The sequence below is a fragment of the Salarias fasciatus genome, chromosome 3 (assembly GCF_902148845.1).
Source record: "Salarias fasciatus chromosome 3, fSalaFa1.1, whole genome shotgun sequence".
Lineage (NCBI taxonomy): Eukaryota > Metazoa > Chordata > Actinopteri > Blenniiformes > Blenniidae > Salarias > Salarias fasciatus.
In genome coordinates this window covers 19,595,189-19,622,368 of record NC_043747.1, presented here as the reverse complement: position 1 = coordinate 19,622,368, position 27,180 = coordinate 19,595,189, and the positions used below count along the sequence as shown (strand labels likewise).

At 42.1% G+C, this 27,180-nt stretch overlaps 1 long non-coding RNA gene across 1 annotated transcript in view; it reads left to right on the top strand.

The window, feature by feature from the left end:
- Positions 1–490: 490 nt before the first annotated feature.
- The window catches only part of LOC115386064 (uncharacterized), a 36,730-nt gene continuing 10,040 nt past the window's right edge, over positions 491–27,180 (top strand). The window contains exons 1-3 of the long non-coding RNA XR_003931263.1: positions 491–514; positions 607–867; positions 5,038–5,280. This is a non-coding gene — a long non-coding RNA (uncharacterized LOC115386064). The remainder of the gene's footprint in view (positions 515–606; positions 868–5,037; positions 5,281–27,180) is intronic.

Genomic DNA, 27,180 nt, shown 5'->3' with positions numbered 1-27,180 from the left:
ATGCGTGTGTGTGTGTGTGTGTGTGTGTACTAAATTGACTTCAACTCCGTGATAGTTCAAGCAGCATGAATGGATGAGAAAACAATCAGAAATCTGAAGTTTGTACTTAGTTTAAAAGAGTACTGATGTTTATCTTTCAACATATTCAAGGTATGAATGAATCCTATAATCCAGGCCAACATATATTATATTTTGATTTGAGAAAATAACCTCTCTCCTTCAGGACCAAAGCTCTCTGTGTCTCCATCATGGTTGATTCCTGGAGCTTCAGTCACTCTGATCTGTCACACTGAGCCTCCGTCAGCAGGGTGGAGCTTCTACTGGTTCAAAGCTGTTCCAAACTCTCAGGATTCCTACACCTATGAGCCTCTACCTGGTACCAGCAGTGGGACAGCAAACAATTCCTTCACAGTTCATGGACAGACACACACAGCAGGATATGCATGTTCAGCTGGACGAGGGGATCCGCTGATTTACACACAACACAGTTGTCCCACATTTGTCTGGTCTTCAGGTCAGTTTGTCTTTCTGGAACACTTGAACTGTTGTCTTCCAGCAGCCACAATAGAAATGCCATCCTTCACTGAGCCTTGATGTTTTGTCCAGGTGTTCATCCATCAGCGTCTCTCACAGTGAATCCTGACAGAGTCCAACACTTCACCTCTGAATCTCTCTCACTGACATGTGAAGGAAACTCTTCCCAGTGGAGGCTGATCCAGTTTCTGACTGACGACTCGCTGTTGAGCTTTCTTCCTCCAGCTGCAATCAATGGATCAACATATATTAAGAATGAGGCTCCAAGAAAAGCTGTGTACTGGTGTGAGTCTGGAACAGAGTTCAGCAATGCAGTCAATATCTCCACACACTGTGAGTTGTCTTTTTCTCTATTAAACGTTTTTGCATGATGACACAGTAGTTAAAAAAAACGCTGCCCTCATCCTCCAGTTGGGCCTTGTGTAGTGTTAGCATGTTAGCATTAGCTGCTTGTCCTGCTGAAGCCACTTGGAAGCTGGCAGGTCTGAAGAGTTTCTCACTTTCCACCATGCTGTGAGTCCAGTTTGGAGCAGATGATTCAGATTCAGATTCAGATTCAGAAAACTTTATTGATCCCAAAGGGCAATTTGTTTGCAGCACATCTCGAGTCGTTTCACATGTAAATACAACATGAGACAGTTCAGTTTAACCACAAGTGGAACTCAGGTTGAACAATATTAAAACAAGCAATACAATAACAATTTAGGAGCTGGAATTCAATAATTTGATTGCAGAAGGCACAAAAGAGTTTGAAAAACGGTTAGTTTTCCTAGCTGGAGCAAAATACCGGCGTCCAGAAGGCATCAAGATAAACTCTGGAGTCAGAGGATGAAGAGGCTGAGCCAAGATGCTGTGTGCTTTACTCAGCACCTGCTGCTCCCACAGAGAATGCAAGTCCCTCAGTTTAACACCTGTGATTTTAGAGCAGGTCTTGACAATGTTCTGCAGTTTGTTTTTGTCCCTCACAGACAAGGATTGAAACCAACAGATAAAAGAAAATGTGAGTAAACTCTCAATAAACGAGCAGTAAAATTTATTTAAAAGAGTTTTGTTCACATTAAAAGAGTTCAACCTTCTTAACAAGTAGGTACGCTGCTGCCCACGTTTGACAATGTGCTCAGTGTTCATGTCAAATCTTAATTTGTCATCCATCACCGTGCCCAGATATTTATAACTATTGACAATTTCCACGTTTTCTCCATGGATGACACTGACACTGTGGGAGGAAGTCCGTCTAAAATCAATGACCATATCCTTAGTTTTTAAAACATTTAAGTCAAGGTAATTTTCCTCGCACCACTTTACAAAATGGCCTAAAGCAGGACCATGATTTCCCTCCTTTCGTGACAGTAGAGAAACCAGAACTGTGTCGTCTGAAAATTTAATCAGAAATCTGTTCTCCTCAGCGGATCTGCAGTTATTGGTGTAGAGAATAAACAGAAGAGGAGACAGGACACAGCCTTGAGGAGACCCCGTGTTGGAGGTGGTGGGAGGAGACAAGCAACCATTGACCAGAACACGCTGGACCCGATCAGTGAGAAAATCTAAGATCAATGACAACAATTGGTCCGGAAGGTTAAAATCTGAAGCCAACCTTTGAATCAAAATGTGAGGCTGCAATTTATTAAAAGCAGAAGAGAAGTCTGCAAATAAGAGTCTGACATGGGCCCCTGCGTTTTCAAGGTGCTTGTAGATAGTGTTAAGTAAGAAAAGCTTTGCGTCCTCCACCCCTTTATTTGATTGATAAGCGAATTGCAGTGGATCTAGTCTCCCTGCTGTAAAGGGCAATATGTGGGCTTTTAATATTTGCTCAAAGCATTTCATGACGAGTGACGTGAGTGCGACTGGTCTGAATTCATTCAGCTCTCTTGACTTGTTGGATTTTGGAAGAGGAATTACTGTTGAGGTCTTCCATAGAGAGGGAATTTTACAGCGATCCATACAAGACTGGAACAGTCTGGAGAACACACCACTGAGCTGTGTGGCACAGTGGTGCAGCGTACGGCCACAGATGGCATCAGGGCCCCTCGCCTTCCCTGTTTTGACCTTCTTAAAGAGGGCAGTGACGTGACTCTCAGAAATTACAATCTCACTTACAGGCTTGAGAGTATTCCTGCAATCTGACACATTTTCCTCCACATCAACTCTTTCAAACCGAGTGAAAAAAGAATTAAAAGCACTTGGCAGTTCAAAATCAGACACACCATTAATTGTGACAGGCTTCCTGTCCTCCTTTTGGTGGCTACCAGAGGCCATGTTTTTAATCCCACGCCAAGCTGCTCTGATATCACCACTGGTGTACTGGGCCTCAACTTTCTCTTTGTACTTAAGTCTGGCCTTTCTAAGTTCACCTTTCACTTCTCTGGAGATTTCTTTCTTCTCCCATTGATCACCAGTGCAATAAATCAATTTCTTCTTATTGATAGCTGATTTGAGCTCTTTAGTTACCCATGGCTTGTTATTTGGATAAATAACAACCTTTTTTGACGGGATAACTGAATCCACACAAACGTGACATAAGAAGAGATAGAGTCACACATTTCATTAATATCATCAGAAGAATCAAAGAAGCAGTCCCAGTCTGTGCATTCAAACGAAGCTTGAAGAGTAGAAATGCTGTCCTCAGACCAACATTTCACAGTCTTTTCCTCGCGTGGCAAGCGCCTGAACACAGGGACGTACCGCGGCATGAGGTAAACACAGTTATGATACGATGATCCAAGTGGAGGAAGCGGCATTGACTTGTACGCTCCATTCACACTGCCATAGCACAGATCTATGGTCGTGTTCCTCTGTGTTGTGGCACAGGTGACATATTGTTCATAAGTCTTCAGAGTGTCTCCCATACGACAGTGATTAAAGTCCCCCAGGATAAATTTTGGGGCGTCAGGGCAGATACTGTCAAGCCGGTGCGTGACGTCACCGATCAGCTGTGCAGCGGCTGCAGCGTCTGCACGCGGGTGCACGTACACAATGGTGAAAAATAATTGTTGAAACTCGCGCGGCAAGAAAAAAGGCCGGAGAGAGATACACAAAAGTTCTATGTCAGGTGTGCAGATCTTCTCTCGCACCACCACAGTGTTACAGTACCTTTGGTTAATATAGCAGCACACTCCTCCTCCGCGTGACTTGCCAGTAACTTCCTTGTTACGATCCAGTCTCAGCGGAATCCCAAAGCCGCTCAGTGACAGATCCTCATCCAGGTCGGAGTCGTTGAGCCAGGATTCAGTAAAGACAAGCAGGCAGGCATTCCTGATCTCCTGTCGGACTGTGATCCACGCCTCTACCTCATCCAGTTTGTGGCGGATCGACTGTGCGTTCCCTAGCACGATCGGCGGCAGAGCCGGGAGCCGACGCCGGTCCAGAAGATCCATCCTCTTCAGTCGCCGGATTAATCCACCACGTTTACCCCGTTTGCGGCGCGCGGGTTTAGCTGCCGTGCATTGGAGCTCCGGTGGGATGCCAGGAGGCGGCCTGACATGAAGCGTGGGGAACCGGAGCTGAAGTAAAGACTCCCGGCTAAGGTGATGCGCGGGAGAAAACCAATCCGGGTAGGTTCACTCGGCTCGTAACACGTACAGAGCACGAGAAGCAGTCCCCACAAAAGCAGCAAGTAGTCCAATCTGAGTAACCACATTGTTGATCACTGACAAGGTGACACCTCAGACGCTGTACAAACAACCGAAACAACACTCGAGGAGCTGCCGGGTCGCACGCTATGGAGCGTCCCCGGAAGTGACGTCGCCGGAATATGGCAAAACAGATGAACCTGTCACCTGCTGCTCAAGCCACGAGGATAAGAATCTGGCATTTCTGGGGATGATAAAAAAATGTAATACCCCAATGTATTGCAGCAGCGCTCAGACTCCACGACACCTGACATATTGACGATGACCTGAACGGGACCCGCCCACTTCAGCTTCTCGGCCAATCACAGTACAATGAATGATCAACTTCTGTCACGGGAATTCTTTCGTGCCAATGTCCAACAATAAGATAATAAGAGTCCATACTTTCCCACGATACTCGCTCACACACACCTATATTCTTCTTTTACATACATACATACTTCTCTTACATCAATATATTTCCTTGGTATATATGCATATACGCTTATTTATTCAGGAGAATGTAGGAGGAAAAAGTAAATGTGTGCATGAAAATAAAAATATATGTATATGACCGGAGACTGTGTGTACAAGGAGAATTTGTGCGTAAGAGTGAAAATATATGTATGTGAACAGAAAATATATGTTGTTACTCTGACACACAGATATGACATATATGTGAAAGGAGAATATATGTGTAAGTGTGACAATATATTTATGTGAAAGGAGAATGTGTGTTTGTAAAAAGACTTTGCATGTATGTGAAGGGGGAATATGTGTGTGTGAGAGGGCCAGAATGAATTATGTCTTGTACGGCGGCCCCTCATATATTAGTGTGTATTTTCCATCCTCATCATCTCACCTTCTAATGAATGAACTGAACTCTGTTTTCCAGCTGATGGCGTTATCCTGGTGAGCCCTGTGTATCCTGTACCTGTGGGAGAGTCTGTAACTCTCCTCTGTGTCATGAAGACTGGAAATATTTCCTCTGATGTGTTTTTCTACAAAAATAACAAACTCATTGGAAATGCGACACGAGGAGAGATGAAGATCTCTGCAGTGTCAGAATCAGATGAAGGTTTCTACAAGTGTCAGTACAATGGAAGAGAATCAGCACAAAGCTGGATGGCTGTTCAGTGTAAGTCATCTGCTCATTTACAATTGAAAGAATCATTGTGATCATATCACTGGTACTTGTAATAATGTATCTGTTCTATCAAAACCAACTGATCTCTGCAGTTGCATACAGAGAAAGAAACTCATTTTTTCCCATGTGGACTATTGGGTTGATTTGTGGACTTTTGCTGCTTATTTTTCTGCTGCTGCTGTTGTGTTACCACAAAAAGACAAGAGGCAAGAGCTTTATTTCCTTTGTTCACTGATTTATTTTTTTCAAAATCAAACAGTAAAGATATATTCTGACTCAGGATTTTGCTTCAAAGTAGAGATTAAATATTTTGGACTGAAAAAATAATATTCTCAAATGTCTTTTTCACAGATTCATGCTTCAGCAGGTTGGTATGATGCTTCTTTCTTCCTTTACAACAAACTAAAATTGCTGTTTCTTGTTGAACCTGCTGTACTAAAAGATTTTGAGGGTTAACAGGTGTCAAAGTTCACAGCAGAGCCAAACTACAGACCACAGCAGCAACCAGCTGGAAGATCAATGCAACACATATGCTTCTCTGATCCCAGGTCAGCTTTAATACAAACTACGTATTTTCCAACAATGTTGATGTCCACTCAGTGATTTTCAACACTGCGAAGCAATCACTGTGTCTCATACATCATCAATTAAATGTCAGAGTTTGGAACAGTCAGTAATCTCAACATATAAAACTGTGTTTCAGGTGAATCTGATAATGCGACATATTCTTCATTAGAGGTCAAGAATGGTGAATATTTGTTGAATGATCATCCCTATGAGACAATTCAAGAGGCTGATTTCACTGACAGAGGTAGAGGGGAAAAAACAATTTTTCACACATTTTCACATGAAGCAGTGAGTAAAGTCAGTGATTCAATGATCGTCTCTAAACTTAAACAGTAAAACTGTATTTCAGATGAATCTGATAATGTGACATATTCTTCAATAGAGCTTCAAAAAGTCAAGAATGGTGAGTATTGATTGTTGTAAAGCACACACACACACACACACACACACACACACACACACACACACACACACACACACACACAGAGTCTCGTATTTCTATCCTTGTGGGGACCTTCCATTGACTCCCATTCATGTCTAGCCCCTAACCCTGACCCTTACCCTAACCCTAACCCACACCACAACAAAGCCTAACCCTAAAGAAATGTTTTTGCACTTTTACTTTTTTCAGTAACAACAACATGGTCAAGAAAACACTGTTTCTCCTACTTAGGACCGGAAAAAGGTCCCCACAAGGCACGTCGTTCCACGTTTTGCTATCCTTGTGGGGACATTTGGCCCCAACAAGGATAGAAATACAAGAACACACACACACACACACACACACACACACGCTACATTATTAGTCAGTGGCACAAATTTAAAAATAAATTTTCAATGACTGAGTTTTCATTCATTCTCACAGTGAAGAAGAACAAACCAGAAGAGAGCACCATTTATTGATGTGAAGACCACATCATCTGAAGATTTCATGTAGAAGAAAGCAAAGAACCATCTCACAGAGAGAGATGGTATATATATGTATATATATATATATATATATATATATATATATATATATATATGTATATATATATATATATATATATATGTATATATATATATATATATATATATATATATATATATATATATATATATATATATATATATATATTTATTTATTTTAGTGCTGTCAGTTTTAATCGTGATTAATCCATTGAGGTCTGCCAATTGGGTCAAAGAAAAGAACTAATAACAGTCTTTTTCCTGACATTGGGACTGATTTATGAGGATTAGATTCTTCATTGCGATTAATCTCAACTTTGAAAAAGTTAACTGTTGACAGCTCTCCATGAATTAATCACGATTAATTGTGATCAATGCAATTAAAACTGACAGCACTAATTTATTTATACTCATCTTTTATGTTCCACTATCTCACTTCTCATCAGGGCATCCTGTTTCTACAACACCTGACATGAACCTTGTTAACCCGGGTGACGTTCCAGCTGGTCTGACTCTGTCAGTCTGAGCATCACTCATTGGTGAGGTTTTCAGCAAAGAGCCCACCTGGTTAACCCATGACCTTTGAAACCAAAGCCATCACTGTAACCCGCTGATCGGGGCGACTTTGCATCTTGCTAACATCATCAAGCAATCTCAGCTTTGCACGCAGCTGCTGATGAGCTTGTTAAAGAGCTGATCGTAACAAGCTGAAATTAATGATTAGCATGAAGCGCACTGCAAGAATTAAACCTCATATTTTATCAGAAATTTACAAAATGCTGTGAAGGATGTTGTTGGGATCACGAATAAATCAATCTCAAAAAATCTCTGTTTCCATGGTGACGGAATTTATGCAGCTGTACAGCATTGTTGAGAAGCTGTGGCGATTCTCTGTTATTTTTCAAGTCGTCTATAACGTATACCTACTCAAAAACTATGTAGTTCCTAAGAGTGTCATGATTATATTGCAAACTGTTCCCGCTGAAGTAAACAAACCTGGTACATCAGGTTCCTGATCATGTTCAGAGCTGCTCTTTTCAACGAAACAAGCTGATTATTAGAATACATGAGACAAATATTAGCTCCAAAACACCCCTAATCAATATCCAATGAGAGGTGTGCCTGTAAATATAAATTTCCTTTAAAAATGCAGCTTTTCCTTTCCACAGTCACTTCTGCTGGCTCATATGGGACTGTTGGGTTTTCTATGTAAAAGTGCCTCGAAATGACTGAGTTGTGTTTGGCGCTATATAAATGAAGCTGAGCTGAATTCAAATTAAGGTCAAGAATATGTTGAAAAGGACCGCACAGAATCCACAAACATGACTGTAAATGTCCAATAAATAATATTCAATGAAGAGACTTCCTCACCAGCACCAACTGATAACTGCCTCCAGATTGATGGAGACTCCACAATGTCTTTACTGAGGAAGGTGGAAAAGACGGACACAGTCTGATCTGTACTTCTCTGAACTGATCAATTATCCTTTTTTTATTGTTTTTATGTTTTTACATCTATTTATGGACAGTACTTTCTTTCAGCTGTGGTTGTTTTTAAAGTGCTATAAATAAAGTTGAGTTGAGACGTGACAGGAGGATAAAATGTAAAATAAATGTATTTTAAAAGTCAAGCAGAGCCGTTAAGTCTCGAGCACTGAGAATGAAGCTCACACTCTAACCTAAAAATAACTCTGTAGTAGATTTTAGATGGAAAAACTGTCCTGTATAATTTCCTCAAGGTTGACAAATAAGTATATAAAAATGAATATATAATAAAAATGTACTTTGCTGTCAATCGATTCCAAGAAGGTTTTACTTTCAAGGCAAAACTGTCGTGAGTTTTTACAAATTATCCAACTGAAGCAAGGTTGTACATTATATCTGCATTAAACATTTATTACATACTTTTGTAACTGAAACTCAAAGTCTTTAAACCTTGTGCTCAAATTAAATTGATAATATCTCTTTACAGAAACTAATCCTCCCACTTTCATCCCAAATCACCCTGTGTTTGTGTAAATATAAATGTAAATATTCTGTTTTCAGTGTAAATGTGAGAATTCATTTCGTGTCACAAAGAGCAGCAGAGACTGTGTGTTTGAGTTTGGCATGATGTTATGATCAACAACTGCAATTTCAAAAACCATTTAAAAAATTAAAGATGTGATAAGTATGTTGTTTTACATGCAATTGATAAAATAATACTGAAGATATATTTAAAGTTCTGTGTAAATTCCTTTGTCGGCGTTCAGAATCTTTCAAACTTCCAGTGTTTTTACTGATTCGTCTGCAACTTTTCCTTCTTCCATATCATATCAGACATAAAGTCTACATTTGTGTTGAATGTGTTTGTGATAGTTGGAGAACTTCATTTGTCAACTGATGCTATCTGAGTTGTAGCCAAAAATAATGAAGCATGAAATGATTGAAACTGAAATGAAGTTGGAGATTAACTGACTTTTTCAGTGTTTTAATCTCACAGTCATCATTGGCAACATATACCTGGCCTGTGGGAAGTGATGAGCACATGCAATACAATAAAAGTATTTTAAATTCAGACAGGTTTTTATGTCTTTAAGACAAGCTTCTGTGTTGATCAGTGTCATCTGGCCTATAGATAAATAGATTTGTGTATCATCTGCAGAACAATGAAGTTAATGGAGTGTTTCCTGATGATATTCCCGACAGGGAGCATGTACAATGTGAGAGTAAAGGTCTGAAGACAGAACCTTGTGGAACTCCATGTTTAACTTTTTCTGAGCTTAAGTCTCTTTAATCCCAATAATATATTCTCGTCTCTGCAGCAGGATGTCATGATCAACAGTATCAAATGCAGCACTGAGATCTAACAGGACCAGAACAGAGACCAGTCCTTTATCTGAGGCTGTGAGAAGATCATTAGTAACTTTTGCCAGAGCTGTCTCTGTGCTGTGAGGAGCTCTAAAACCTGACTGAAAAGACTGAAAGAGGTCATTATTATAGAAATGGTCACAAAGCTGATTTGCAACAACTTTCTCTAGGATTTTAGAAATAAAGGGAAGGTTAGATATTGGCCTGTGGCTTGTCAGAACACCTGGATCAAGGGTGGGCTTGGTTTTATAACAGCAACCTTAAAGGCCTGTGGGACATAACCTGCTGCTAAATATATGTTGATCTGATCTAATATTGATGAACTAATCAGGGGGAAAATGACTTTCAACAATCTACTTGGGATTGGATCCAATAGACAAGATGTCGGTTTAGATGAGGCCACAGTTGAGGATAACTCAGAGTTCTACGGGATGGAAGCTGAATGTTTCAGTTAATACCTGATAAAAGGTTCAGGAAAAAAAATAGAATATACAAATATTGTTCGTCGTCAGGGCCGCACGGTGGCACAGTGGTTAGCGCTCTTGCCTCACAGCAATAAGGTCTTGGGTTCAAATACCAGCCGGGGCTCAGGGCCTTCCTGTGTGGAGTTTGCATGTTCTCCTCTTCCTCCCAAGGTCCAAAAACATGCATGTCAGGTTAATTGGTCACCCTAAATTGCCCCTAGGTACGAATGTGTGAGTGAATGGTTGTCTGTCTCTATATGTCAGCCCTGTGACAGACTGGTGACCTGTCCAGGGTGTACCCTGCCTTTGCCCACAGGAGCTGGGATCAGCTCCAGCCACCTGTGACCCCGAAAGGGAGAAGCAGCAGAAAAATGAATATTTGTCGTCAATCACAGCGATCGTTTACTGTAATAAATATTGTGGTAAACATAAGTGTCTCATTTCTCAACAATCCTGTTCAACATATTGATTACAGCTGAAAGTGGAAGTAGACGTTACTGACCTCTGACTCCTTTTCAATTGACTTTCACTGGAGTGTATTTGTGCAAAGGTCACACTGGAATCTAAAACAAAATCCACAAAAAAAATAAAAAAAATAAGACCAAATGACAGACTTGTTTCCTTGGTATGGCTGAAAAGAAATGGACATCAAACTGTGAGAGGACTGGAGCAGAGAGAACAATCTTGTGCACAAAACCAACTTTATTATACTAATAAAAGACAAGAAGTTAAAACATACATTGGTTGGATCTGGAGTTATATCAAGAAATTCCTGACTTTGTTTGTAAATTGTTAAACAGTTGACAGATGTTGTGGTTCCAGTTTTTGGGAACAGATATTTGGTTTCTGGTGTTATACTCAATTCTGCAGAACAGCATGAGAGCCTCAGAAACAAGAGGAACATGCTGGAGGAGAAATCTGAACTGAAGGCCTGCTCATACTCCACAAGAACAAGAACAAAGTTCAGCAGGGAGGCGGTGCGAGAACAAAATGACGTCATTCTGTTCTCGCACCGCCTCCCTGCTGAACAAATTTCGGCAGCCTCGCGCCCTCCTCGTGTCAGAACTTTGTTCGGCTGGGCGATCGAGAAGCCTGATTTTTCTGCTTCACATCGACACTCCTACTTATTGTCAAAGCGGAGCGACTGAAGAGACGGTGCTTTATTGAATGGAGCAGAAAGCTCCAAGTTTTGCAACAATCCCTCATAAAGTCAGCTGATTTCGTCTTTAGAATTATTTAACCGTCCAGGTATATGATTACATTACCCTCTTTCTGTTTAACAAAATGTTACCACTGTTCAACAGAGAACTTCACTGAAAATTATTCTGGACTCAGATCATGTTTAAACTGATTTTATTTAATGACTGAAGTGAACACATTTCCAAAAGATGCTTTAATTTGTTTTTTTAAGTCAATTTTTTTTACTTGTGGTTCATCGTGATGCATTTATGCACTTTCTCTTTGTCTGTTCTTCTATGTAATTTGTTTCATTTCACCTTTTGAAGCTTCCACACTCTTAATGTTGAACTGATGTAATAAATTTGAACCTTTATTTCTTTTTTTTAAAGGAGCTATCCGTGATTCTGCACAATTTTGAGCCCTGACTTCAGTTTGAAATGTTGGCTCCGCCCCCGAGCTCTCTGACTGGTTCCTCACATTGAGAAAACCCTCCCACTCCCCCCTCCGCTCTGCTCCCACTCAGCGTGCACGACGCTACATGCACATCACGCGTGTGCACAATCCTCCAGAGAAAACACGGTAGAAGCCACTTCGACTCTTTTTTGTTCAAAATAAATGGCCACTTCGTCTCAGGTAAACCATATTTGACGTTGTCACTACATGTTCAATGCAGGAAGTAGCTGCAAAAATGAATTTGTAATGTTGTAGCCAAACGTAGCATTTTGAAGCTACATAAATGTAGCGCTGAACAAGGACTCGCTCCGCCCCGCCCCCACTGCTGCTGCTGCTGCCAGTGGAGCAGAGAGGTCGTCACGCTAAATCCTCAGGCAGCGCTTTGCGGGGCCAGATATCCAGAACACGACGATCAATGTGTGATTTTTTTTTCACAGGAATATAGCATGGACTTCGCAGTACATGATGTAAAAAGCATTTTTCTCGTCCTGGTTAAATTAAAATCGCGGACAGCTCCTTTCATTGTGAGGCACATTGTATGAAAGGTGCTTTAATCAGAATATGTTCAGTATGAACGTGGATAAGAAATTAGACAAAGAAAGTGAGTAGAAGCATTTGAGAAACTGAATGATCTTTGAATGAATGGACAATGATACAGTCACACATTTTTTCAGCTGTACAGTTTTGTTCGGGGCGTTTTTTCCTGACGAAATCCTGAATAAAGACTGAATTTTAAATTGAACTGGATGATTGAATCAGACTGACACACACAGCTCAGCATTTGTACCTTCATCTTATATGAGAACACTGACAGAAGATGTGATCGCTCCTGAGAAAGTCTTATTTCTGGAATTTTTTATTCTCGCATCAACACCATTGTTTTGTCTTTTTGCTTTCTAACATCTCCCCCATTCCCACTTGTCAACTGGCTAAATGTTTGCAGTGTCCACTACTATGAGGAATGTCAAATGTGTGATTCTGGTCAGTTTTCCACAGTATTTCAACTGATTTTACTGCATATTTTGATGTAATGATAATGAGTGTTTATACTGGCTTTATACTGATTTTTCGTGTATTTGACTGGTGACAGTAGTGATGCATATATTTGTTCATTTCATATAATATCAGATAATCAGTTACTTGGGAATAAGTAAATCTTAAGTAAATCAAACCATTAAATCATTGCGGGCTGATGCGACGATCCAGGAAAGCACTATTTTCAGAAAAACCGTGTGGGTGTTAGTGAAGAGAGGAAAAGTGATTCAGCAGCCGAATCCTTCTCACACACAGAGACGATACAGCTGCCTGTGCTTCTCTGAGGTGAGAGGGAAACGGTGCGCTCGCTGTGCGCATGTGTGGCAGGGCGGTGGATTTTTAGTTAATGCTGCAGACAACGCCACCTGGGGAATTTCGCCCCAGGACATAGTTAGGGGAGATGTTGTCAAAAACTAATTCGGGTCTCATCGGTCCATTTTCACACTTACAAAGAGAGTGCCAGAGTCTTATTTTCCAAAAGAATAATCAATAATTTTATTACAAAAAAAAAAAAAAGGGGTTTACCGTAGATCAAGGAAGGAACAAAGTAAAGTCTAATTTCACTAAAATCGCGGTTGAACTCAACCTACACAAAGGAACCATGATCGAGGCCGACCAGGCAGCCAGCAAACACACACACAAGGGCGATCCACACACTAAGTGGCACCACAACCAAGGACCCCAGAGTGCACGTCACTGCAGCCAACAGACCACCACCACCGAGGGATCTGGCTGGTCTGGGGGTTTACAGTTCATGTTCCAAAAATAGAAAAACAAGGGGGAAACAAATAAAATGCACAAAACCTGCAATAGAATGGATACAATACAAACAAAAATTGAGGGCGAAGGAAAAAAAAGACACAACAATCACCACAGTGTAGGCTTCAACAGTTGAAATGAAAAAAAAAAAAATAAATAAATATGTAGCCCCTCTATTCCGCATATACTTATGGGGAGGGCCCGGAGTTCTTTTATACTACCTTATTTTGTTTTAAAAGTGCTTGAGTTGTAAATTTTTTTAACTGAGCTGAAACAAATAGAAAGACCAATGAAATTTAATGACCAGCCGTCACTCTCTCAAGTTTCAAACCACCAAACTGTATTAAACCTTTTGTCACAAATAACAATGCACAATAAACAATGAATAGAATCTCCCCTCTCCCACAGTCAACCAATCAATTAAGTCCATCAAATGCAAATGAAAACAAAAAAAAAAACTCAGTGGGCCCACTCTCACACTGCACACACACACAGACCTCAAATTAAAAGTTCCGTTGCAGGCCTGAAGCGAGGCTCGTGTGCGGTGTGGCCTAAAACTGAATGGCCGCTTCACTCTGAAGAGCACTGAAAAGAAAAGTTGGTACCGTTTGGGCAGAGAACTCCCTGATGAACACCAGTCCTTGGTCCCGAGTGCAGGATGCAGGTCTTAGCCGGATGCAGGCCTCTGCAGACTGCAGGCCTCAGCACGTGCGCAGGCCCAGGCTCCCTCACCTCCCAGTCACCAGCCAGCAGCAGCAGCCCAGCGACGGTCAGGAGCAGCCATGGAAACTCCTCCACCTCCTCGGGAAAAAACGGAACTCTGCAGCCTGTAGTACTCACTGTTCCAGTAACCAACTTGGCTGAAAGTCCGCTCCTTGGTCAGCAGCAAACACCGCGTGTCAGTGGCGGCCTTAATTGATCCACTTCTCCAGTGAAAACACGGCGCCTCTGAGTCCACGGCAGGATAAACGATACAAAAACTCCGTGCTGGAAGTCCTCAGTCCGTTTACACCCAAAAGTACATGTATTCGGAATCTCTTCAGCCGACTTTCGAGTAGAAAATCCACAGATAATCCCACACATGCATCTATTTCGTCCGTTTTCTTTCCACCCGTTTTTTCCATCCCTGTTCATTGCTGCTCCTTAGCCCAACTCGTTCCTCCGCCCCTCAACAACCAATCAGCTTTCCCCATTTGTCTCAAACACACACAGTACTTCCGATTCACCCAGTGACCCTTCAAAATAAAATACACATTCAAAAACAGTTTTAAATGGCAATAAGGCACTCATAATACTTAGAACACTTTAAACAATCAAATCAAATAATGAAATTCTCATATTCACAAGACATGAACTACATTCTCTTTTCTTCTTTTTAATTTTTCAAACATTTTCCAGTAATGAGCTCCTTTTTAAAAAAGAAAAAAACTTTAGACACTTTTAACCATGGGTTAACCTGGTTACATCCTCCCCCTTCTAAACATCTGATGTCCTCAGCAGACTTTACAAACTATACATCTGGGATCACCTTTTAGTTGGGAGGGTACATATTACACACTTATTTTTTGCTCTTTCCAATTTTAATGGTTACACCTCTGTGTACTATGACAAGTGGTTGGTCCTTAGCCTTTCCTGGCTCATCATAAGTTAGTCTCACAACCGGTTTAATAGCCCGTTTAGGTCTATGCTGTCTCGGTGTCACAGTTCTGTTAAAACTTTCTGTCAGTGGTGCTTCATCATCATCACTACTGGACGACGTCTCAGAAGCAGAATCAGGGTCAGGAGTCAAGTCCAGTTCAGGTTCATCTTGTACAGAGTCATCTCCCTCTGAAACACACTCATCGGCTGGGGAATCGGCCACAGTTTGCTCTGACCTGTTTTTACACCTTCCTCTTAGTCTCCGGGCAAACTCTTCCAGGTAGGTTCTATAAGGAAAGTGTGACTGTTCATATTCAATGTCAGAAGACTCGGTTGACACATCACATTCAACCTGCAAAGGCTGATCCTTCAAGACACTCTTTTGACTTTTGGGGCCATTCACATGAGACTCTGTTTTGTTCTGCACCATTTTAGTGTTATTCCTCACTGGAAGTCTGATCAGTTCCCCAATAGGTAATAAGTTATCCCTGTGTAATGTCCTTATTTTACATTTACCAGTCTGGTGTTTTACCTTATACACAGGTAAATTTGGAAGTTTTTCAACCACAACACAGGGAATGTCACTCCAGCGGTTTCCAAGCTTATGCTTCCCTTTCAGTCCAAGGTTTTTTACCAACACTCTGTCACCAGGTTTTAAGTCCTGAAACACAAGTCTCTTGTCATGAGCCTTTTTGTTTCTCAAATGTCTCTTGTCTGAGGCTTCCGTAGCCAACCGGTAGGCTCTCTGAAGATCATCTTTTAGCTTGGCAACATAGGAAGAATGCTGAGCGTCACCATTCTCAGTAGAATTTGTACCAAAACAAACATCTACAGGCAATCTGGCCTCTCTCCCAAACATGAGAAAATAGGGTGAGTACCCTGTGGAATCACATTTCGTACTGTTGTACGCATGGACAAGATGTACAACATGTTGGCTCCACTGCCTTTTTTTCTCCTGATTGAGGGTGCCCAACATGGACAACAGCGTCCTGTTAAATCGTTCTGGCTGGGGATCACCCTGTGGATGGTAAGGCGTCGTACGAGATTTTCGTATCCCGAGTAGGTTGAGCATCTCTTTTATCAGTTTTGATTCAAAATCTCGGCCTTGATCCGAGTGAATCCGGGTGGGCAAACCATAATGGACAAAATATTTTTCCACTAAGACTTTAGCTACAGTGAGGGCCTTCTGGTTCTTAGTAGGAAAAGCCTGCGCATATCTGGTGAAATGGTCAGTGACAACCAAAACATTACTGACACCTTTGGAGTCGGGCTCCATCGAAAGAAAATCAATACACACAAGATCCATCGGCCCTGTGCTTTGAATCTGGTGCAATGGGGCAGCTTTTTGAGATGGGTGTTTTCTCAGTACACACTCACCACAGTTCTGAACATATTGCTCAATGTCAGTAGCCATTTTGGGCCAGAAAAATCTGCTCCTGATCATGTCAGTTGTTCTTTCAATTCCCAAATGGCCAAGGTCATCATGCATGGACTTAAATACCATCGCCCTGAACTCAGCAGGCAGTACGAGCTGGTAAACTTTCTCTCCAGTGTTGTTTGTACTCACTCTGTGGAGTAAACCATTTTTAATGAGTAATTTTCCTTTCTCTCTTTTCATAGCAAGCATGCACGGATCAGACTTCACATCATCGGGCCATTTGCCTGTCTTCACAGCCTGGACTGTGGGTCCTATTAAAGAATCCTGTGCCTGAGCAGCCAGCAATTCCTCTCTCGACATTTGCCCGAGTGAATTGAGTTGCATTCTCGTAGGGAAAGCATACACATCAGGAATGCTATCAGGAGGAGCACCAAGTTGTTCCACATACCTCGGGGAGTCGGCAGAGGATCCTAAGACTCCAACCCGCTGGCATATAGATTTCACACCTGACTGAGAAATGCCCTGCCATTTCGATGCTTCTTCTCCCTCCTCCAATCTCGATAACAGATCAGCATCAATGTTGTTTCTGCCTGGTCTGTAAATAATGTCAAAATCATAGACCGAAAGATCTGACAACCAACGATGTCCTGTGGCATTAAGTTTCGCTGTCGTAAGGACATATGTTAGGGGATTATTGTCCGTACGTACGGTGAAACGAACCCCATACAGGTAATCGTGGAACTTTTCCACCACAGCCCACTTCAGGGACAGAAACTCCAGCTGGTGAATGGGATAGTTTCTTTCCGAGGGACTTAACTTTCGACTTGCAAAAGCTACTGGACGCAGCCCCTCTGGATGTTCTTGGTACAGCACGGCACCAAGTCCAGCCAGACTCGCATCCACATGCAGGACATAGGGTTTACCAGGGTCTGCGAAGGCAAGTACCGGAGCATGTGTCAGACAATGCTTGATCTCCTCAAAAGCTTTTGTGCATGAATCATCCCACCTACTCCCAAAAGGTTCTCTTTCATCGAAATACACAGTACTTTGTGCTTTCTGGGGTTTCCTCCCTTTCTGAGTAGGAGCATATCCCCTTGTAAGATCAGTCAATGGGCGAACAATGGCAGAGTAGTTTTGGATAAACCGCCGGTAGTATCCACAAAATCCGAGAAAAGATCTCAAAGTCTTTAGATTGTTGGGCTTGGGCCAGATGGCAACAGCTTCGATCTTTGCAGGATCGGCAGCCACTCCCTCAGCTGAGACAATATGACCGACATATTTTACCCTGGGCTGGCAAAATTGGCACTTATCAAGGGAGATCTTGAGCCCCACCTCTCTGAGTCTGTCTAGAACTTTGAGGAGTCTCTCCTCATGTTGTTCCAAGGTCCCTCCAAAAACAATCAAATCATCAAGATAGACAAGCACCTGAAGCAGGTTCATGTCACCAACTGCTTTTTCCATCAGTCGTTGAAAAGTCGCAGGTGCACCAGTAATGCCCTGTGGCATTCTCTCAAACTGGTAGAATCCCAGTGGACAAATGAATGCTGTCTTTTCTTTGTCTTCATCACTCATGGCTATTTGATAGTAGCCGCTTCTTAAATCGATGACAGAAAACCACTTACTCCCCGAGAGGCAGTCCAAAGCCTCATCAATGCGTGGGGTGGTGTACTGATCAGGAATAGTACGACTGTTCAGCGTCCTATAATCAATACACATCCTTACATCACCATTCTTCTTCCGAACAATGACTATCGGGGAAGCGTACGGGCTTCGAGACTCTTTGATGATGCCTGCAGCTAACAGCTTCTGAATGTGGCGACGCACGTCATCAATGTCAGCTGGAGCAATACGCCTGGAACGTTCTCGAAATGGTCTGTGATCTGCCAAACGAATGGTGTGCTCAACTCCTTTGGCTAAGCCAACATCCAGTTCTTCAAATGAGAAAACATCTGCTCTCTCCGACAACTTCTCCTTAAGCCTCTGCTTCCACTCTTCTGAAACTGGTGAATCCCCAAAATCAATCAAATTGGGATCAAACTTCTTCTGCACTGACTCCCGTGTTGATGTTGTGGTTACAACATCAGCAACACAAAGGTGGCCAAGGAAAGTGTCGACCTCTATATTAACATCCTTGAGTGACTCATTCTGGAGTACTACTGTGAAGCAGTTGGTATCCACAGCATTGCTTGTAATGACCACAGGCTGCAGTAGCACACCTGTTGGTAGGGGTCTTAGGGCAGAGGCTTCAACCATCAGTATCTCTTTGGGCAGTGGCTGCTCCACTACAACTTTGCTATCAACCTTACGACTGCCACCCGCAGGTAACACCAAGGAACCGGGGCCCTCCCACTTCACCCATCCCACCACATCATCAACATCATCTCTTTTTTCCAAGCCGGATGGGTTTACCCCTAAGGTTTGGGCTGTGACCGCTTCTGTTTTTGGTTGGCATAACTGAGCTAGTCGCTGATGCAAGCTAGCTTTGGCGTTAGTACCGACAATCACCGGTGTCTGATCTGGGCCTGGTGGGTCAGGACAAACCAGAGCGAGGACTGACATGGCAGTCGGGGCTCCAGCGACTTTTTTAGGAAACTCCATATCTACAACCACGTAGCCTAAGTAGGGGTAACTGGAGTCACTTAAACCCCAAATGTCAAGCCTACTCACAGAATGGATTGGAGTACCTGCCAAGTATTTCCGGTACCAAGACTCAAAGATTATGCTCACTCTTGAACCGCTGTCCAGAAGCGCATCACACAGGTGTCCATTCACTTTAAGTGGCTCTAATGATGGTGGGCCTATTAAACCCTCTGGCAGCCCAAAAGGATCCAATGTGTGAACTTCACTTTTACGCACAGTGCAGGACGGCTCAGTCGGTGTTGCATCAGTGCTTGGCTGTTGTTTAGTAACTTTGGATTTCTTCAGAGCTTGGATAAGCCTCTGAATGACTTTGCTTTGGTTCTCTGGGTTTCTGCAATTACCAGCAACATGTCCATTTTCCCCACAGCGATAGCAAAAGTAGGGTTCTGGATTTGTAGGCGGACTGTTCAGTGTGTTAACAGCATTAACAGTCGCCATGACTTCTGTTTGTTTGGGTGATTTTGAGTTCACCTGTTGCTGTAATTTTCGCACTTGTTTTTTCAAAGCCACCACTTCAGAATCAAAGCCTGTTTCTGGGGCTGACTTCACATTAACAGGTGGGCTTGCACATTTGTCCTCTGTGTTTTTAGGTGGATGGGTGGTAAGCACTGCAAACATTGATCTCAGTTCTTTAATTTCCTCTCTCAGTTTTTGAATCTCCGATTGCTTCTCCTCACTTTCAGGTTTAGCATGCACTGTGCGCACCGACTGAGTGAGTCTTGCCCGTGAAGCTTCATATTCCTCCTCTCTACGAATCTCACAGAGCAGTTCAAGGAAGCTTGGGGGTGTATCCCTCCTTTCTCTTAAGCGCAGTTGAAGTAACATGAAATCAGCGCCTACAGCACCTTTCAGCAACTGATCGACTCTGGCTCGGTTCATACTGCTAGCTGGGAGACCACCCCTTTGCACAACTTTTGCTAAGCAACGCTCCAGCCTTCTCAAAAACTCAGAAAGTTTCTCTCCGCGGTTTTGCTGCATCAGTCTGAACGCAAAAAACAAATCCTCTCCAGATTCAGCTAGTCCAAATGCACTGTCAATAGCCTCCAGGCATTTTTCAGGGCTGACATCAGGATCAGACAGACGCACTGCTTTTATGATTTCTAGTGCGGGTCCCTTCAAGCTCTCTATGATCCTTCTCCTTTTTTCTTTCAGAGAACAATCACTCTCTTCGACCATTAGGTGAGCCTGCTCTAACCAGTGGTCAACTTGTTCCTCTCCAGCCGGAGTGGGAACAACACCTGAGAAAGTTCGAAGACGGCGGTAACCTCCCCCTTCAGATGGCTTGGTTGTTTTTTCTAACAGGTTACCAACCACACGAAGAAGAGATTCAGTTTCAGAAGTAGCTGGCTGCGGTTCAGCGAACAGAGCTTGCACATCATCCAGAGACTTTCCCTCAGCATGTAACAGGGCATTGAGCTTACTGGAAAAGTCATCCTCAGCATCAACACTTTCACCCACAGTAAAGATTGGCCAGGCCGACAATCCTTCAGGGGCTAGTACTTCAAGAGGAACATTCGCACCAGTCACAACTTCTCTACATTCACACAGTACGAGAAGATCTGTAGCTGTCTCATTCAACATCCTGCCTCTGACACGCACGCGACCAAGGCACTTTATGTTCTGCAAAGTGTTCTCTATTTTATCAATCTCTGTGTTTGCTGGAACAATGGTAAGTAAGGCATGAGTCTCATCCAATGTCTCTCCTTGACACCAGTTCTTCAGCTTGCTTACAAACACACTGCGTGTCTCCATTTTACTTTTGCACTGCAGTAACTTTAATGTGACGGTTATGCTGGTCAAAATTTTTCCAAATTGTGAATTTTAACAACTCAAGACACCACAAATACATCCCAGCAGTGCCTCCATTTATGTAGCCCCTCTATTCCGCATATACTTATGGGGAGGGCCCTGAGTTCTTTTATACTACCTTATTTTGTTTTAAAAGTGCTTGAGTTGTAAATTTTTTTAACTGAGCTGAAACAAATAGAAAGACCAATGAAATTTAATGACCAGCCGTCACTCTCTCAAGTTTCAAACCACCAAACTGTATTAAACCTTTTGCCACAAATAACAATGCACAATAAACAATGAATAGAATCTCCCCTCTCCCACAGTCAACCAATCAATTAAGTCCATCAAATGCAAATGAAAACAAAAAAAAAAAACTCAGTGGGCCCACTCTCACACTGCACACACACACAGACCTCAAATTAAAAGTTCCGTTGCAGGCCTGAAGCGAGGCTCGTGTGCGGTGTGGCCTAAAACTGAATGGCCGCTTCACTCTGAAGAGCACTGAAAAGAAAAGTTGGTACCGTTTGGGCAGAGAACTCCCTGATGAACACCAGTCCTTGGTCCCGAGTGCAGGATGCAGGTCTTAGCCGGATGCAGGCCTCTGCAGACTGCAGGCCTCAGCACGTGCGCAGGCCCAGGCTCCCTCACCTCCCAGTCACCAGCCAGCAGCAGCAGCCCAGCGACGGTCAGGAGCAGCCATGGAAACTCCTCCACCTCCTCGGGAAAAAACGGAACTCTGCAGCCTGTAGTACTCACTGTTCCAGTAACCAACTTGGCTGAAAGTCCGCTCCTTGGTCAGCAGCAAACACCGCGTGTCAGTGGCGGCCTTAATTGATCCACTTCTCCAGTGAAAACACGGCGCCTCTGAGTCCACGGCAGGATAAACGATACAAAAACTCCGTGCTGGAAGTCCTCAGTCCGTTTACACCCAAAAGTACATGTATTCGGAATCTCTTCAGCCGACTTTCGAGTAGAAAATCCACAGATAATCCCACACATGCATCTATTTCGTCCGTTTTCTTTCCACCCGTTTTTTCCATCCCTGTTCATTGCTGCTCCTTAGCCCAACTCGTTCCTCCGCCCCTCAACAACCAATCAGCTTTCCCCATTTGTCTCAAACACACACAGTACTTCCGATTCACCCAGTGACCCTTCAAAATAAAATACACATTCAAAAACAGTTTTAAATGGCAATAAGGCACTCATAATACTTAGAACACTTTAAACAATCAAATCAAATAATGAAATTCTCATATTCACAAGACATGAACTACATTCTCTTTTCTTCTTTTTAATTTTTCAAACATTTTCCAGTAATGAGCTCCTTTTTAAAAAAGAAAAAAACTTTAGACACTTTTAACCATGGGTTAACCTGGTTACAAATAAATTCAGCTTGGCAGCCTGACGTGGACTCAGGGTCTCTCGTAGTTCCAGTCCAGCAGAACAGCTGAGCCAAGCTGAAGCACACCAGCAGGGGCGAAGAACCAGGAATAAAATACTGCTGTGCAATGTCAAGAAAAAAAACCCATCACGGCTCTAAGCCTGCAAATAACATTTAAAATCAGTACTCTGAAGGTGCAATATTGTTCATGGCCAAGGAGCCAATCCTCACAGGTGAGCCAAGTGAAGGAGTCACGGACGGCTGTACAGCAGTGCAGAGAGCCTGCAGACAGGAAACGGCCACAACGAGCTGCAAGAGCCAGCCCCAGCAGCGGGTGGGAAACACAACCTGCAGTCAGCCACACATGCAAACGTGCTGCAGGCACAACACGAGTGGTCACACAGATGCATTGTGTGAAGTGAGGGGGAAGATAAACTCACCTTTTTTCAATAGTGCAACACCCTCAAGGCAGACCAGAAGCTTTCATACAGAAACCACAGTGCAGCCTGATACTGCCCAGCAGCACCTCTGCAGCAGTGTGAAATGAGGAAACAGGGCAGGTGTGAGTGAGAAATGGGGCAGAGATCATTCTGCTATAAATGGACGCGTGTTCAGCGCTGGAAAGTGAACAGAATCACACATGTAATTAAAACTTCAGTTTCAGTTCAACAAATAATAAAAAAAAAAAAACACACAAAAAAAAAAACACAAGTTTGGACACTACCACACTTCTGTCTCAGCCTGCAGGCACCAACCTCTTGGGGAGAGAGGGTCGTATCGATGCAGCTGCTCTCTGGGTGGTCCTGCAGGCGTTCGTGGTGATTTCTGAGGAGTTAAAGACGTCACTTTAACTCAGCTTTTCTGCTGCGTCCAGCAGAACTTCGGCCGATGTGGCTCTTTTGGACGTTCATGTGATGAAAGGATGAAGTCCAGTCCGCTTCGGTCCAGACGATCCTGAGGCTGCAGAGACGGAGTTGCAGGCCGCTGATGAGAGAGGAGGGAATTCACCAGTGAAGAAGAGGAGAGAATATGGTGCAGTCAGAAATAGAAATAGACGAAGATAATGACTAAATGTGCACACATTCACATAGAATTAATATATTTCAACTAAATTCAAACAAAGACGTATAAAAAATGTGATGGCTCCTGTAGAAAATACCTGCTATTCTTACATTTTCCATGATGATAAACTTTGTCATGTTTTCACTCACTTTGTGATAATGTCCGACTCGAGCAGCTAAAAAGGTGAGAAGAGCTGAAACTGACAGGAAAACCACAGACCACCATCATGTGGCAACAGATATGAGCATACAGACATGAGCCACGAATGACACTTTCTCGTTCTGTGTAATTTGGTCGAACTGACAAATTGTATTTTGTTTTAATCATAAAGTCATGATGGGCCAGACGACGGAGTTCAGGCTGCTAGTTTAAATCCACTACTGTAAAACTTCTCAGTGTCAAGATTCATCATTACATCAAATTATACAGTAAAATCAGGTGAAATCTGATTAACTGACCAAAATCACACATATTGAAACATTTCTCGTGGTCAGAATAAATATTCAGGCAGTTAAAAACTGGGAATCGGACAAATGTCAGCAAAACAATCCAGTTCAGCTCAAGATTTTGGGTTGTGCTGCTTTGACCTCCTGGAGGAGACATTACTGGACTGAAGACGGAGAGAGGCCGGACTGCATGTGCCGGATCAGCAGAGCGCAGGAGAGAGGAGAGACCACCGGGCTGCAGCTCTGTGAGCATCAGCCAGAGGAGGAAAGACTGCTGAAAGGTTGGACTGAGGACAGTTACTATACTTGAATTATGCTCAGTTAAAAGTAAAAGTACTCTTGTTAGAAGAATACTGAAGAGTACAAGTTACTCTTCTGAAAAACTACTCAGAGTACGAATTACTTTTTAACCAATGGACGTTTTCCTGCATCATCAATAGCAGATATTTGATTCAGTTCAAATCACAAAAAGTAGCTGAACAGGAGCTAAAAATGTTTTTATTCTGATCTTCATGTTATGAAGTTCATTGAACTCATGAGCAGACGCTGCTGTCCTCCTAGATCCTGTCCACACGTGACAAAACCATCTTTTTTCTCCCCGTTGTTCCTAAAAAGTTCCCCGTCCACACAGCATCGCTGCAGGAGATATCTGCAGCCACACAACATGAAAAAGACTCAGAACACACCAAGGAAGCAGCCCAGATGTTCCTGCCTCTGCTGGCTGAAGTCACAGCAGTAAAGACACGACTGGACAGGAGATCAATACGACTGATCTTCAACCTCTGTCCAGAGAAACGTTACAAACAGTAAAAATCTGATGACAAATGTTCAGATTGATCCGTGATGAGCAAACTGACTGATTATCATCCAGACAATGTTTAAAAATGTGTCTGTTTTCAGCCAGTTAGATCTCAGTATTACAACCTGCCACATTTCCAGCAGCTGAAAGACTGCAGGCAAAATCAACTTGTGTGGAAAAAGTAATCTGATTACTGCTGCAAACGGTCCACTTCCTTCTGTTCCTGTCATTGAAAGCTGCAGGCAGAGGAGGCGGAACTTCATCTGTCATTTTCAACGTGTCTCTTTTGGCTTCCTGTGAGACAATTGATGAAACCAGAAGCTCAGCTCAACGTTCAGAAGACGAGTCAGACGCCTCTGAGTCACATTAATGGGACTCTCCATGATAGAGACTCTCAGTTTTCACATTAAATCTTTAAGAAGTAGATATTTTCCACAGATTGGTGAAAGAGTTCAGTGGATTTCCAACATCTGCTGAGCAGAACTGAGATCAGTGAGTATGATGAGAACTTTGATTATCAGTATTGATCATGTATTAATTCTTGGTGGATTAATTAGCCTTGTGGATCTCTGGCCTCTTGCTTTTACTGGTAGTGTGAATATTGGACTTAAAAAAAACATTGTAGAACTATTTTAGGAATGTCAATGACTTTACAGGTTCAGTTCTTAACATTTTAATGTCAAATGTCAAAAAGCTCCATTTTGCCCAGGATTGAAGAGTTAGTGTGATGGTACAAAAACATCTGTATCAAATGTTATCCATTTGTCAAATGTTAAGATGGGAAATCTTTCAACGTTAAATTAGGAAAATCTGTTGTTTGACTTAATAAATAAAGATAATGAAAAAGATACAAACGTGTCGGATTAAATAAGTTTTCACTTATTCCCTTTTGAACATGTGAAACCAGATTGGCACATATCGAAGACAGACTGTGTTTTCTCTTTTTGTTCACTTTGGATGTCATTTCTTTACTTTATCTGATTGTACGGCTTTGTGTCTTCAAATTGAAGTTTTCCAGAAAGAATAAAAAGCCATGAGGAGGATCCCCATCAGACAGTCAGTGATAAAACTAGAAATTCAGATCCATGTGTAAAAAAGACTGAATCAACTTTTTTAACTTCATTATATAGAAATAAATAAAATAAGATAAGATAAGATAAGATAAAAGATAATAAATAAGATAATACAGCTTCTGATAGAAAGCAAAAAAGTAAAAAAAAATTGACGGCACGCAATGACTGTCGAAAACATTATTTTTTAAGAAAGAGGAAATCTCACACACACATTAACATGATGTCTATTTTCACCCCAGAACTGTGTTTGTTTGTTTGCAAACTCCATCTTAATTCTGAGAAATTGCATTCAACTTTGTTCAACTCACTTTCAGACAGAAACTAAATGTTTTTTTTTTTTCATGAAAACGTTTGAGAGAACTTGGGAAATCAGAGTTTTAAATTTACTGAAACTTGAATAAACTTTGCCATCAGCTGTGTTCATCCTTCAACTGGAACTCTGAATCGTTTTCATTGATCAGAATGATTGATAGGGATGCAAACGTTTATCAAAGTGAGGTTATCAAAAATGGGAATGAATTACTTTCCAAAATTTGCACAACTAATTTGGACAAACATGTAATTAAATGTCTTTAAATTAGATTATTGAATCAAACTGCATTTGGTTTTCTCCACCTTCAAATTCATTCAGTTGTAGAATATTTAAGGAGTAACTGCAGTTTAAATTGATTCAAATGTGGAAAACTGAGCTGATTTCATGTCCTTATTTGGCAGGTCAGCATGTTGTTTTTTCACTGAACTCACAGGTCAGATTAAAATCTTTTCAACCTTTTCAATGCTGCGTCCAACCTGCATCCAAGCTGCATCCAAGAACTTAAGGAGGTCAAAATGCAGCATTTCTATGAAGTGTCACTTCTGTTTCCTGACAGTTCTTCTTTTGTCTCTAATGCTGATCTTTTCTTCTTCACACAAAGACTTCCTGTGATAAAGGCTGCATGTCAGAATGGGAGGCAGGTTATTCTCTCATCTGTGGTTTTTCTGTGAGTATTTCACACACTTCTTCTCTTCACTTCACACAGACCAGCAGTCGGGTTTCAGTGAGAAGAGCTGAGTTTCTTTCACTTGTTGGATTTTCTCATTATTGGATTCAAGTTAATGTTACACACCAACCAGTCAAAGTCACTGAAGCTCTAATGTCTTCATGTTTCATCTTTATTTCAGTGTTTTGTGTCCTGCTCTGCAGAGGCTGTGCTGCAGGTGATTCATTTACACTCTCCTCTCTTTTAGCACTTTTGCTAATATTGATATTTATTTCATCGTTGTTGTTTTTACATGAACAACTAAAAAAAGAAGAATCTTTAAAAATGTCATTGTTGTATCAGCTCCTTCTACAGGAGTCAGTGTGTTTTGACTGGATGCATGTTGGCTGGTGCTCCACCTCAGAGTGAAAACTGTCCAGTCCAGGGAGCCTTTCCATGTGGAGTTTGC